The 12,004-nt window shown below is 42.1% G+C and overlaps 1 protein-coding gene across 9 annotated transcripts in view; it reads right to left on the bottom strand.

Moving 5' to 3' along the window:
- The window catches only part of HYCC1 (hyccin PI4KA lipid kinase complex subunit 1), a 47,708-nt gene extending 38,606 nt beyond the window's left edge, over positions 1-9,102 (bottom strand). For 4 of the 9 annotated variants that reach the window (XM_069007103.1, XM_069007098.1, XM_069007107.1 and 1 more), the window contains exon 1: positions 9,020-9,102. The gene's annotated coding sequence lies outside the window, so the exon portion shown is untranslated. Of the gene's footprint in view, positions 1-7,979; positions 8,120-8,292; positions 8,360-8,822; positions 8,990-9,019 lie in introns of those variants that run through there. The other 5 variants (XM_069007099.1, XM_069007100.1, XM_069007104.1 and 2 more) reach the window with 5 other exon arrangements.
- Positions 9,103-12,004: the final 2,902 nt, after the last annotated feature.

Raw genomic sequence — 12,004 nt, forward strand, 5'->3', positions numbered from 1 at the left:
CACCCATACAAAGCTGCGTCTTCCAGAAGAGGGGTGCATCAATACTGCAAATTACCTTAGGACTTAGGTTTGGTGGTTGATAACTGCTCCCTGTTAAATTAGAGAATTAAAATTATCCATCAATATATGCATGTAATGCATGTATTTAGCTGTGTTAAACAGTTTCAAGAAAAATATGCTTTATCTCTTCATGACAGTTCTCTTATTCTTCCTCATCCCTTCCCTTTCCCCCACCCCCACAACAGCCCATCCACATATACTCACAAGACTGGACACACTCATTTGAAAAACATTTCAGAGCAACTAAGAACAATTTAGTGGGTTTTTACATACTTTACAAGCTACAGAAAAACATGACTTCTCAACTAAAATTTTTAAGAAGAGCAGACCCACGCTTCTGTCTCATTCAGAAGATACATCCAATACATTAAATGCTCTATTGTCATATATAAACGCTGTAGCACAGACAAAATATATGCAACTGAGTCACAAGACAATTTACTACTATGTGTGCCTTGCTCTGCATTGTAATTTAAAAAAAAAAGTCAAATCCCAAAAGCATAATAGTGTCAAAGCAGAAAAGGATTATAATTGTCTTACGTTAAGAGATGTATTAATTTAGATTGAATTCATGTTAGATGAAAAAGCTTTTAAAACAAAAAGTTCCCATTTCATGAAAGCATTTAAATCTTAGAATATTAATTACTCCAAGAAAGCTAATAAAACTCAAAGTATACAGGTTCTGGAAGGACTCTCTGAGTTCAGATTTCCAGGGTATATTATCAAATAGTCTGCCATTACTCCAAAGCCACAACAACAGAAAGTTTCTAAGGAATCTGTATTGTTATCACTTGGGTAGCAGAACACAGTTTAAGATTAAAAATAACAGTGTATACATTCATCTTCTTTTCCTGTTTATCTGCATTCTCATTAAATCACACAATGTCTTCTGCTCAAGACAGGTCTGACTTTTAAGAGCATTCTTTGAGACCTACATATCTTGCAGTGCTAGAAGTGAGCGGTGTTTCTATAATTATCAATTCAGAGTCCTGGCTTAGAGCACAGAATTAATGATTTACATCCAGGCAAATACTTCTGTCGCCTAATTACAAAGTGGTCAAAATTTGTTTCTACAATAATCTCGAGTCTGTGAACTTGGGAACTTGATTAAGTGTACTGTGCTTATGAGAGGCAACTGAGAAGCCACTTGAATGGCAGACACAGTTGTGCCAATACATGGAAATTGGTCATTGATTGCACTTGTATTTGGGGCACAGTGGACTCAGATGAACCAGAGCCGAAGGACACCAAAACAGCCTAACAACCCTTGGACACAACATGTTCTGCTTGTAAAAACTGTCATAAACGTATGAAAGAAGTGTTGCAATGAACCAAGAGCAAAGCAACCCCCATCACACTGGAGGAAAAAACCAAATATAATCTAAGTGAATGGCCACTTTTCAAAGAATATGACATTTGAGGGGTGGGGGTTGATTGCACAAAACAAAAAGATCACACCCCCATCATTTTAACATCAATAGACGCATTTAAAGAACTTCTTCAAGGGTAAGTGTGGCATCACTTGGTTCCTGTTTCATCACTTAGTTAACTTCCTATTCCCACTTTTGTCAGATCCTCTATTTACTGTACAAGCAGGACGTTCATCTAGGTTTCCTTCTTCCCATGACATCAAGTGTATCCACATCCTACTCCTACTGAATTTATACAGGACTTTACCACACCAAGAAGCAGCTGTAAATGGTTAAGTTAGTCCCTGCCACTGTTTCACTGGATTGCTGCAGCTTTGTGAGTGTAGGTGAACTAGCATCCATTTCTTTATCAAACAGGACAAAATCTCTAAGCCACTTCTGAATACCACTAAAATAGGAATGAACCAAAGATTTCCATTACTTTCTTAAGGAATGAATGAATGTGTGCATCATGTATGCAAGGCAACTTCACAGTTTAGAGATCTCCTCTGATTATGTTGTTTTGGGTAGAAAATCATTATCATTTTTCCCCGTGCAGCTACAGTTTGCCAGTAACAGTCTGGGAGAAAATATCACTGCATATATAACCACTCAATTCTAGTAAAAACCCTTGGTAACCAATGCAAATGCTTTAGAGACTCTTACATTTTAGCCTAAGAACAAAGAGAATAATATTGAAAATATATATACACCAAACTAAAGTCAGTAAGGCAGCGAAAGAAGTAAAAGTAGCAGAGACTGCAAATTTACTCAGCCAATCCCTAGCATGATGCAGAAGTGCTGGAAGAGTTCTGCTATATTTGTACACATTACTGAAAATTCAACAAAACTTCAACCAATTCCAGCTGAGACAACAGAATCCTGTTACTTCAAGCTGTATCATTGCAGACTTCACAGAACAGATGTTTCCTTTGTTGTGTTTCACTGAGTAACAGAACAAATTTGATTGTCTGAAGTGTCTCATCACAACACAACTGTTGCAAAAATACCCCTCATTTACAGTACTGACACATTATGCTGCTGAGAAAACAGGAAGGGGGGGTAAAGAAACTCAAATTTTTTTCCTCAGCTTTGCAATCAAATATAAATCACATTCTCTTAAGACAGGCAGAAATTGGTAAATATTATACCAGCACTCACAAAGCTACAGATGCATGTGTAAGCAGATGTGCAAAATTACTGTCAAAAGTCTCTCACCTGCTCCTCTGGCTGCTGCACTGGGAATTTAGTTCAAAGCAAGGAAAAAAATGCAGGAGCCTATTAGTCTTTCTAGACCTGACATACAGTCAATATAATTAGGAACATGAGAGATGCGAGCGGAAAGACTGCAGCTTATTGAGCCTAAAAGCTATAACTGAGTAAAAACAGTAGCACGTCTGCAGCATGTGACATGAAGCAGGCAGGTCTTTCGGCACATCCTAAAGAAAGTCAATAAGAAATACATTCTTTTAAGTGAGTATACAGTAATTGGTTTAACCAGATGTGCTACTAACCACAAACCGTAGGATAAAACTCAGCATTTCACTGGCAAATCGAGTCTAAATTGACTGTAAGGAACATAAAATTGTTGCTTTAGCACAAGTACCAAGAGCTAAGGAACTCCCCAATACTGCTCCTTCCCACACTTTGATTACACTTTTCTCCCCTTCGTCACAGAATACATGATGCTGCAGTCTACCTATTTCAAATCTGGAAGAAACACAATTTCCTTCAGCCAGCAAATACTGCAAAGGAATATTAAGCAGGGGAAAAATAATTATTTTTATACCTGAAGATCCTTTAGTCTACTTCCTCAGATAGAGATGTTACTGTAATATACCTGATGTGTCTTACACAGCAGACTGAAAATATTCACAGTATCCTAACTGACAGAGAAGGTGGCTGGTGTTAAAAACCTGTCAAATGCAATTTTTCAAAACTTACTAGGCAACTTAACGCTTTTACACATATTCCAGTCATCTCCTTTAATATAGCAAATAGTATTAAAGGAGTGAAAAGAATTAAAAATAGAAAGTAATTGCTGTTACTTATGAGAACAGGATTCAGCTGCTTGAAAACAAATCACAATGACATAGTACAGCCTTGTCCATTAACCAGATGCTCATGAAGACCTTATATTATCCAGCACTAGCTCCTGTACAATACTCAGACTACTAGACAGCTTAATTTTTGAGTATTATATATAATTCTCTACCACATATTTAAAGTGTAATGGGATTTTCCCCCCCTTCCTAAAAAAATGAACTGCAATAAAATATAGCAAAAGTAGTGAATCATGATGTTTAGTATTAGCAAAATATTAAAGTTGTATGCACTGTTCGTCAGGTTGAAATTAATGCCTTGCTGAAGCATAAATATTTATCCAGTGCAAACAGCAGGAAACCTTAGGAGACAGCATGGCTTTAAGCACTGAAGTGTGTTAATTAGTACCCAGCGCAGTTTCAGAGCATGCTATGCTATTTTTAAATAAAGCTTAGCTTCCAAATAGAAGGAAGTAAGAAAATGTAAAGGTAAAAGATAAGATAGCCTAAGAAAGCTGTCTTTAATAGCTATCAAAAGTGCCCCAAATATACTTTTTTTTTTGTCACAAAGTTTAGAATGAGAGCTCTTGTGCCAATGAGGCTGGAATACAGACACTTAGCAACTTTTGCATCAGCAATAGGCACGTTTTACTAGCACTACTTTACCTAAACTCCTTCACCATGCTTTGGTTGCTACACAGCATTTCATATAATCAGAGGTTAGAGATGGAAAAACAAAAACATACATCTGTTTTGAAGAGATAACCCATTTCCAAGACTTTGTCTCAAAAATCAGATGATTCTTCAGCATTGCTGGTCATTTATAAATTAAGAAGTGTTTCATGCATGCCCTCACTTTCTATGGCATTCTCCACATACAAGAGTGATGATAATTAAATATCTGTCCAAATTCCATGTCCTTTATTGATTCCAGTTCTAATAAATAATGCTCCCAATAATAACTGTTTATTGAACCCGTCTGTTTTACATTTGTATACCATTTGTAAGTTACACTGAAGCCTTATAAACAGAATTCATCACACAAACAACTACACCAACATCCCCTCCTTTCTGGCACTAAAGGACAAAATAGGGTCACATTCAGACAATTTCAGAACTCACTTGGCCGTAAGTCATACTGCTTTCATTCACTATCTCTCCAGTTGTTAGCAAAGCATTTAAGTTCATGTGGGGATGTTACTAAAGAAATTGCCATAAATAACAGTTGCCCTCACAGACTCGGCCAAGAAGCTATTTTTATTCTGCTCCTCTTGAACATGGTCCTGATTAGGGCAAAGGCTTCAAAACAGTTTCACCAGAAGTACAAGAAAATACTTCATATCCAGCACTAACTTAGAAATGCTATAAACTGAAAACTATTACAGTTGTTAGATCTTTCAGATGTTGGTTTTGGTGTTCTGGGGTTTTTTTAATATTTAATTCAAGAGTATTTGAGTTTTCAAGCAAGTGAAGTTCCAACACAAATTCTGATCGAAATCTGATCTACAGAAAGAGCAAATGCAGTAGCATTTCACCTGTCAGCCTTGTGGAAAACTTTTTAAATTTCAAATGTTGTCAAATAACTTTAAATAATTCAAGTGTCAGTTATTTATAGAGAAAATCTCAAGTTCATGCAGAAGTACTTCATCTAAAAAGTGTGTGCATACACTTACAAGTTCTGGAGTAGAGGAAAGAGTCTGGTCATTGCAGGAATAAACATTTTAATGGCATGCAGAGCTTGAGCAGCAGCTTTAAACGCAGCTTAGCAGCAATATGCAGTTGCTACACACTAAAAACATTTTCATACTTTAGTACTCCTTGTTTTCAACAACACTGACACAGAGTTCTGTCCTTATCCTGACACCTTGTTGCTGCCTTCCAAGATTATCTCACAAAGCATTTCAAATAAACTAATCCAATTTCAGTTTCTAAATAACTGATGCTAATAAAAAAATGCTTTAATTCCAACACATTCTCCAGTTCCAAATGTGCATTTCATACGTCACCATTTCAATTCTAGCAACTGAGGACAGTCAATGCCAAAAGGGCTATTTTTCCTGGAACAGAAAGAAAACACAGATTGAAAGAAAAGATCTCATGCCTACAATTCTAATTTAAGTGGTCTTTTATGCATATATATATATATACACACACACACTTGCACAATTAAACAGAACAGCACTAACAAAGCAAAAGCTGTAATTCTCCTAAGCAGGGAAACTACAAAATTCCAGTAAACCAAACTCAAGTACATCCTAACAAGTAGGTACCAACACACTGAAAGACCCTGCATATGAACTGCAGGTTTTAAGCATGCTGTATTTCCATAATCCCATGGAAGTCTCAGAGATTAGACAGAGTCACTCCAGTCAAACTATCTAACCTGAGAAGATAATTACAGATGGGCAGTCTTCAGTTTTGCACTTTGAAGCGTATGCAGTTTGGACTCTAGTTCTCTTAACTTCAAAGAGAACAAGAGTACGCACACAAGGAAGGTCACAGTGTCAGGGTTCTCATTTCCTATACAGCAAGATCAGATCTCCTGCTTAAATTTCATGCACGTTTTTCCTGGAAGACTGACTGCTTGGTAACACTGAAGTAACACACGCAGTGCAGTGATTCACAGGTGTAACCTCCACTTCTGCCAACAAAACTACCTGCACAGTCCCATGGGAGACCTAAGCATAAACTTTGTACCCAACCTTCCATTTGCGAGAGAGCAAGCATGCCAGGTTATGTAGAGAGCACATTTGTCAAAGGGAAGGGCTGGGAATGAAACCTGGCCTGGCAATTCACCTAACGGATTTAAGTCTAAGCTCTTCCCGATAGAGGCTTTGTATGTTTGCTGAGTGCACAGGTGATCTTTGTTAGGAGCCCAAGAGCTACTGCATTTTAATATTCTCATCAACATAAACATTTATGCCTCATCTGAAAGCCTCAAATACTCCACAAGCTCTTAGTCCCAAAGGAAAGCCTGGGAACTGTGACTTTTCTCTAAGAAATCATGCAGATTTTGCAAACTATGCATTTTCCATACAACCTCAAAAAACACAGTGTTATATCAGGCCATGAAATATATGTTTATTTTCTAATTAAAATAACCAGACATCAGCCAACATTCGATAACTAATAATTTAAACCTCAAGAATGAAAAGGTCATTTTCACACTGCATGCACTGAAGTCAGTAACACATTACAAAGACAACCTAATATTTAACTTAAGGTTCACTTTGACAACAAGTAATTTCCTGATATGAACAAGCAGATGGTTCAAGATACGGGGGTTTTAGAGGAATGTGTACTATGAAACAGACTTTAACTCAGTGACTTAGTATTAGGTTTGACCCAGCCACATGCATCAGCCAACAGGCTCTTCTCCCAGCTTAGAGTCAGCCCCACTGTGCTAAGTAAAACACAGATGACACATACCACTTGTAGTGCCCAGCCTTGCAATATCTCACACACATGTTTGTGATACAAGCCCTCACCAAATTAGAATCCAAGTGACTTAACTAGCCAGCTATGCCTGAGAACATGTCTCCCAAGGACTCTCTCAAGTGAAAGCAAACCCACCCATTTAGGAGACTACAGCAGAATTTCAACATGATTCTGTCCCTGACAGCCTTTTTCCTTGGAAGAAGCTTTCTGATTAAATTGAATATGTCCCTTTAAAACAGCTCACCGCTGCAAGGAAGTGAATTGTTACAGTTAATAAATTATCCCAAGTAGTACTGAACTTCCTCAAAATTATCATCCCTCTGATAAAAGGCCGATTAGAAGTGCCTTGCCTCACAAAGAGATTACACAGAAGAGAAGCAGATGGATTCTGTATTTCAAAATTAGCATTTTTACTTTTTTTTCCTACTATGGAGGAAAAAATACATCCAAAAACACTGCCAGAAGGATCTAAAATTCAACTTCAAAGTATATTACTTTTACCAAAACTATTTCACTGATGAAACTCCAACAGACTGCAAATTAATTTGACCACATCATACAACACTACTTACTTCTTGTAACAAAAGAACTTGTTGAAACGTGGAGGGAATAAAAGTAAGGCACCCTTGGAGGGGTGAAACCGTATGATCTTTAAGGTCCCTTCTAACCCAAACCTTTCAAAGACATTGTGGAAAGCACAAACTTCTGAAAAAACACTATAGCGTCCAAGTCCATTATTGGAGGGAAAAACTGCAGAAAAGCTTTTTAGATGACATGAAATGCAGCCATCACGCTACACTTTGCTTCGTAATACTGATTTTTGCCTCTCTGCAGTGCAATTTGCTCAAGCTGCCTTAAAAAAAAGTCACTAAATCTGAATTTGCAGCTAACAACCCTAACCCAAATCGTGTAACAGAAACTTTCATATACTCTGTTCTTCTACAGTCATCTCCTCACGCACTCGCAGTGTACGTTAAAACTTCTGAAAGGTCGACACTAGCAAGCCTTCATAATCCTCAAGTACACAAACCTTTCGCCTGTGAACCTAAGGCTCGGGAGCTTTTTCACCATAGAGCTGGAATTCAATTGTACGGGAAACAAACATGACGGCTGTCAGGATTACACGGGACAAGACAAGTCCAGGGGCACTATCTCTGCTTTCATCGTCACCTTTGAAACAGAAAGCACATAGAAGGTCACTTCAATTTAATGTGCGCCACGTGAAATCCCGAAGCCCACGGAGGCACAAGCCCTGCAGCCTGCGGCTGCTCGGGAGCCGCCAACTCCGCGGTTCTAACTGTTGCTGCCACCTCCCGCATCCCCGCGGCGGGCACCCAACTCACCGCGCCGAGGAGAGCACCAAACATGCCCACAGGACGGGTTAGGATGAAGGCGTTTCACAGCACGCCGCCGAACCATGCCCCAAACCTCCCCACGAAGGTCTGCAGTGGAGCCGAGAAGCCCGCTGCTAGGCACCGCGCTGCCTGCCCTGCTCCGGGGACACCGCGGGAGCAGCTCCTTTGTCTCTCCCGCAGCCCCGGCCGCCTTCTCCCGGCGGCAGAAGGCGCCGCTGCCTCGCTGGCCCCAGACGCCCCGGCGATGCCGCCGCTTGCCCGCTCTGCCCTGCCGGAGCCGGACCGTGCGCGGGCGGTGCGCGGCGAGCGGGCGGCCAGACACGGCCGGGATGCCGGCGGGGCCCCGGGAGGACCCTCGGGAAGGGGGGGAAGATCGCAGCCGGTACCGGAGCGGCGCCCCACAGCCCCGCACCAGGGACAAGGACCCGCCCTGCCCCTCCATCGCCCCCGGGCACCCGCCCTGCCCCCGGCAACTCCGCCGCCCCCTCCCGGCCTCCCTCCCCGCGCCCTTCACCCACCGCCGCCCCGGCGAGTCACGGCCGCTCCAGCCGCGCGCCGCCGGCTGCCCCAGGGTGGGGCGCGGGACCCGGAGCCAGAGGGGCTCCGCTCAGTCGGCCGCGAGTTCCCCGACGGCCACGGCCGCCTCGTCGGGATGCGTCAGCCCCGCGCGGGAAAAAAAGTTGTCCCCGCGGGAGCGGTCGGGAATCGAACTCACCCTGCCGCCCGGCGGCGCGGCCGCGACTCAAACTCACCCTCCCGCCGGGAGCGGCAGCGGCGGGCGGGCACCGCCCGGCCCCACCGCTGCCTGGCGGCGGCCGCAGCCAACCGCGGCGCGCAGCGCGGTCACGCCAGCCAATAGCGCGGCAGAGCGGACCGTGCGCGCGCCCCGCTCCCCCAATGGGCGGGGCCGGCCCGCTCCGAGGGCGGGCGGCGGCGGCGGGGCCGGGTGGCCGCGGTGGGCGCGCTGGGAGGGCGCCCCGGGGGCGGGAACGGAAGCCGGAGGAGAAGGCAGCGGCTCCCCGTCGCGGGTGGGTCGGGAGCGTGGTCCTGGCCGAAGCTCTGGCGGGGTCCGGAGCGCTAAGCAGGGTCGTGCCCCGCGGGGAGATGCGCCCCCCGGGGCAGCGCCCGCTCCCGAAACTGCCCTGCGAGCGCGGCTGGCAGCGGGCACTCGGAACAAAACACGGGCGGCAGAGCTTGGGATGGGTTCGAGAGAGTGGCTCCAGAGCTGCGTGTGTTCTGCCGCCGTCCCAAATCACGCATTCCCCCCGGCCTGACACTTTTAAATAAAAACAGAGCTGGAGGCAGGAGCAGGGGGAGGCAGAGTGATGTCTGACTGCCCCAGCCCAACAAAGGTACGGCTGACAGCTCCACAGGAGATGTTTCCAGGCACTCTGATGGAAATGCCACAGAATTGAATGCTGCTTAATTTCCATCAGGCGTGTCTTAATCATTATTTAGATACTGAATTCTTATCAGCCTTCCCTAAGTGAAGCAATTGTGGGCAAGTCTCATTCCACAGCACTCCAAGGCCTTTTCAATTACAAGTACTATTTTTCCTCCCCCCGTTTTTTTTTCTACTGACTTCATCCTTGGACTGCTCTGAAATCCACAATCTTGAAATAAACTGCATGCCCCACAAATAGCTACTTTTGATTTTTACATCTTTTTGTTGCCACCGGAGTTTCTTTGTAAGTATGCTTTCAGGGTGTAAGTTTTATTCCTCAGAAGCACACACTTCTGGTAATCTTCTGGATTAATAAAGATTAAATTAATCAGTAATCTAACTGCTGTGTGGTGAAATCAAGGCAAAGAGGCTGTGATTTGGCCTGTGTCAAATACCATGTAATGACAGAGCCTGAATTAACACCACCAACACTGTCACAAAGTGCTGTCCCATATGATTACTCATTTAAAAGCCATGGTCTTCTATGCCTTGTCCATGTTCATTTCTTCAGTTACTCTGTACAGGTAGATAATGTGTTCACACCCAAGTTTATTAACTTCCTTGGAGCCTTGAACCTGAGAAAATACCAGGTTCAATGCACTTCCTCAAGTTTTTCTTGGCCATCCTGCACATGGACATCAATATCATTCTGTCTGAGCTGTTTCTAGACTTGTGCTATTGTACCATTCATTTCCATAGGTATGTAGTATATTAATTTGTTGACAATAAAATGTGTTGCTTTCAAGGACCTTTTATAACATAAACCATAATACATAAAAATTGCTTTTAGAATATAAATGTCTTACTAAGCCATTTGTCTTTAGAATACTCCCACTGTGCTATGGTCTAAATTCAATCTGTCATCAGTTTCTATGACACTGGATAAAATAGGTCTGTTTTCCTGAAAAGATAGATACTAGTTCCAACAAAGGTTTAAAAAAGCTGTATTATTTCACTCAGATGAAGAGAGACAATTGAATGACATAATCTTAGGAACAACCAAATGGAACTTTTAAAGGGAGATAATAAACTTCTACCTTCGAAAGAATATACATCTTTATCACAGCCAGAATACTTAACAGTTTGGGGATTTTGTTTTTTTAAAGCCCTTTGCCTGACTGACTTTCTCTGCATTCCTACCACAATTTCTGCCAACAACATTGCAGGCATACACAGCTTCCATCACAATGTCTTGCCCACCTGCTGCCTGTAGCTATTCCAGAGACCCTCCTGGTTTTTCTGACCCAACAGTTACCAAAAAAAGGCCAAGTCAATTAAGTCTGAAGGGAACCAAGTTAAAAAAATCCACATTTCTAAACATGATTCTGTCCCCTGAGCTGGTTTACTGCTCAGTTCTGCAGCTCTGAGAGCAGCGTGGACCAAAGAACAAGCAATGGAAGCAAAGACACAGCAGTGCAGGAGCAGTTTATTAGCCTGCATGCTCAGACCCAGTGTCAGGAGGGAGACAGGTGCTGATGTGGCTTTTGACATACTGAGTGACCCTGATAATTGCAAACAGAGGTACTGAGATCACACTATCATTAGTTATTAATTTTACTGTTATTAATGTGTTGTAACTGTAATGATTACCAGAAGTAATGAATCATCTGCAAACAAAAGGCAGGCAAATTATTCTCATGCAGCAGCTAACTGTTCTTCAATGTCAGGTCACATTATCAAAAGAAAATAGTTCAGCTTATATTACTTCCACAGATTTTATTTTTTTAACTCCTAAATAATTTTAGTGTTTCAGGCATTCTTAGCACATTAGCCTTAATATTCTAGATGCACAAAAAAGTATGCAATAAATTTTCCTTTTAATGTGTTTAGATTTTTGTGCAGATATGTACACATCACTTACTGCAGTTTAGTCTTATGTTTAGGGCAGAGTTTTTTTGCCATTAGCAATCCATTTCAAACTGCCCTCTCAGAGGAGGACCACAAAGAATCAGAACTTTTGTTCCACTTTCCCAACAGGCAGGACTGCTCAGTGCTGTTTCACAAACAGTATTTCCAGGAAGAAGATCTCTTCAGATTTCATAAAACATTCTCATGTCTCAAAAATATCATTTGGAACCTAGAGCTTCTGCCTGCTTCATAATTTTCAATCTCTGCCTATTCATTACAAGTTCTTATATTTAGATATATAATGGAGTTGTAAGCTTCTTTAAAAATAGAAATCCTTGATAAAGAAATACTTAACAACCTTAATCTCTGTCATATGACCATGTTCTTAAAGCTCAAATCAACACAGAG

This window comes from Aphelocoma coerulescens, chromosome 2, assembly GCF_041296385.1.
Source record: "Aphelocoma coerulescens isolate FSJ_1873_10779 chromosome 2, UR_Acoe_1.0, whole genome shotgun sequence".
NCBI classification, from domain to species: domain Eukaryota; kingdom Metazoa; phylum Chordata; class Aves; order Passeriformes; family Corvidae; genus Aphelocoma; species Aphelocoma coerulescens.